We start from the raw sequence: 3,064 nt of genomic DNA on the forward strand, positions 1-3,064 counted from the left end.
TCACGCCGGTATTCTGTGTGAGCGGGAGTACTAACCCGGTCAAGCCAGCCATTCGACTGCCAGCCAGCAAGTGGTTACGGTAAGACCACATAAAAATCCCGAAATGACTAATTATTTTTGGCCAATTGAAATAGCCGGTGATTATAATTGTTTTTTTTTTAATATAGAGCTTATTTTTTTAAAATACTTATTAAAATCTGCATTGAAACTCGTCAAATTTAACAATCAAGAACTTGATAATGTTACAAATTCTTTTGTTTCTTTAGTGAAAATAAATAAAAGATATTATGTTTCTTTTTGGAGTTTATTTATTCCCAAAAACGGTCTTAGGCAATCTAAGTGGATAGTTACTAGATTAAAAGACGGACGAGTCTCTCAGAGGCTCTGAAAAATGCTCAGCGGTGAAGTAAAATATGGGTATGTGGGCTTGGCTCGGCATGTATTTGCAGATCAGAAAAAAAATAAGAAAGGGCGCCACGAACGCAGTCCGGGCGTTCGTCCGGTTAAATATCTAGGGCTTCTCGGATTAAGCCGACGGCCCGACAGTCGAAAGGCCTTCAGGAAATTAAAAATAAGGCTGTACTTCCCTCCGCGACTCCGGCACAGGCTTTGGCCAGCTCCTCGTCTCGTGGGCGGCAACACACCGTCACGCGCGACGCTCGACGCTCTGTGGCTCTAGGCCCCGTATTACGTCCCCTCCTGAAACAAGGCTTTGGTAAATACGACGAAAATGTCAGGGCTCTGCTCTTGGGAACCTGGCGTCCCGGATTTACACGGTCAATCGCAATCCTAGGCTGCTTACCTTCGGGGATACGTGGAAGAAGCGGGACAGGGGTCCAGTCGCACGTCGACAGCCGAAGAAGGGGATCACAGGCGGCCACAAAATTCCTGGAGCGCTCGGTGGCTAGGTTAGGTACACACACACGCCGTCCCGCGCAAGACACTTGGGTACTTTTGGTGCTGGAAAATAAAGTATACGATATGAACCACTGACTCAAGCAACGCAGAGATAAATCCCAAAAGTTACGCCTCACCTGCTGCCCAAAACAGCTGCTAAAAAGATGGAAACACAAAATGTCTCCGCTCGCGACACACGCGAAATTCCGAGTGACTGACATTTTCCAAATCAAGATGGCGGCGTGTAGGCCAAAAACTTTAAAACGCCTGCCGAAACATGATAGCAACAATACGCGGTCCTATGAAATCAGAATGAAAAGTCTCGTAGGGTACAAATGCCCGATGCCGAAAAGTTGTAACAGTGCCCCGTCGCCCACAAGAATTTTGCTAGGAAAAGCAGCAAAATTTTCCGCTGGCCCTCCAGCGACACTCCTCCGTCCGGTGCCATAACTGAAAAAAACAGTCACAAGCAAAAAATTATCATTAAGAGATAAAAATAAAATACAGAAAGTCGACGGCACCGCGGGGCTATGGACCCACGGCGGAGGACCCCTCTTCCGTCGCAGCGCTGCCCAGCGAGGCGGCCGACTTATCTGGGCTACTACCCCAGAGGCACACCCCTCAAGGGTCGAGTCTCCCGTCGAACGGAATAAAAACCGAAGACGGCAGGCTTAAAAACAAAGGGTAAAAAAAACTAGTATAAACCAGTGTAAACAAAAAAAAAGGAATGAGATCTCGGAAAAATCGAAAGGCAGCAGCAAAAAAAAACGGTACCAAATCAGTTACGCTTAAGATTCCGCATGTGCCAGCGGCCTAAAGGCTTACCCGAATCGGCGTCCTCTAGCTCATACACCAACGGACCGTGTTTACTGATAACGCGACACTTTGCGTACCGAGGCGCCAATTTAGCAGTAAAGAACTTATTGGCGTCACTTAAGGGGAAGGTTTTTCTCCATACCGTATCACCGACATTAAACTCCTCCGTCCGGCGTGACTTGTTGTAATAAACCTTGCTCCGGGCGTGAGCCTTGGACATAGCCGCCGATACCTTACGGAAAATTCCGGATAACTCGCCCAGTCTCGTCGCATACTCATCACGAGACGAGCACTCTAGCGTTAAAGGTAGAGCAGGGGACGACTCACCGAAAACACTACCGCACTGTATCGCTTCTCGACCGTGAACAAGAAAAAAAGGCGTAAAACGCGTAGTCTCGTTAACGGAAGAGTTTAAAGCGAACTGAATTTTCGGTAACGTGAGATCCCACGCTCGATGGTCATCGCCTACCAAAACCGACATGGCCTGTATCACAAACCGGTTGTGTTTCTCTACAAGATTGACCTGTGGACAGTACTTTGGGGTGAAATGTACCTGCGGAATCTGATATTTAGAGAACAAGGACTGGACCTCACTGCCAGTCAGGTTGGTACCGTTATCCAGTATGACGGTACGTGGGACCCCGTGTACCAGAAAGACCCCTCTTCCAAACGAGAAGCGATCGTTTTCCCCAACGCTCGTCGCAGCGGGAATAGCAAACAATACTTACTGAAGCAACACACAACCACTAACAAAGAAGTATAACCCGCCCGGGAACGAGGCAAGGGGCCTACCAAATCTATGCTAATCGTCTCGAAAGGACGAGAACAGACCTTAGGGTTTCCCATAAGCCCAGGAGTGAGCATTTGCGGATGTTTGTAAGCAGAGCACGTGTCACAATTATTAACAAACGTAACCACGTCTTGGTATAATTTCGGCCAGAAATAACGAAGCGCTAAACGTTTGTGGGTTTTAAATATGCCGAAATGCGGCGAAAGCTCGCTGCAGTGCTGGGCCCGAATCAACCCTTCCCGGGCGCTAAAAGGTACGACCTCCTTCCAGTCGTTGTCGCTGGACAAACCAAACTTACTCTTAGAGTACCGAAACAGTTTGTTGTCACGTATATGATAGTTCGGGCACGATTGTGGAAACTTCTGGCATTTATTAAAGAGGTGATCATACCACGGATCTCTAAGAGTAGGTGAAGTCTCAGCGACGGGAACGGCTCGAGAAAGCGCGTCCGGCACAACGTTGTCCTTGCCTTTACGGTGTTCAATATCGAAACTAAAGGCCGACAAACGACAACCCCACCGGGCGAGTCGCCCTGTTGGGTTGGACAAGTTGAAAAACCAC

General features: G+C 48.1%; 1 long non-coding RNA gene across 1 annotated transcript; it reads right to left on the reverse strand.

Annotated features, from left to right (window-relative positions):
• Window positions 1-660: 660 nt before the first annotated feature.
• On the reverse strand, window positions 661-1,103 carry LOC141427082 (uncharacterized). The gene is made up of 3 exons (XR_012451300.1): window positions 1,035-1,103; window positions 803-960; window positions 661-699 (listed from the first exon to the last, which is right to left on the reverse strand). It is a non-coding gene; the product is annotated as an uncharacterized lncRNA (long non-coding RNA).
• Window positions 1,104-3,064: the final 1,961 nt, after the last annotated feature.

Source organism: Choristoneura fumiferana, chromosome 4 (genome assembly GCF_025370935.1).
Source record: "Choristoneura fumiferana chromosome 4, NRCan_CFum_1, whole genome shotgun sequence".
NCBI classification, from domain to species: Eukaryota; Metazoa; Arthropoda; class Insecta; order Lepidoptera; family Tortricidae; genus Choristoneura; species Choristoneura fumiferana.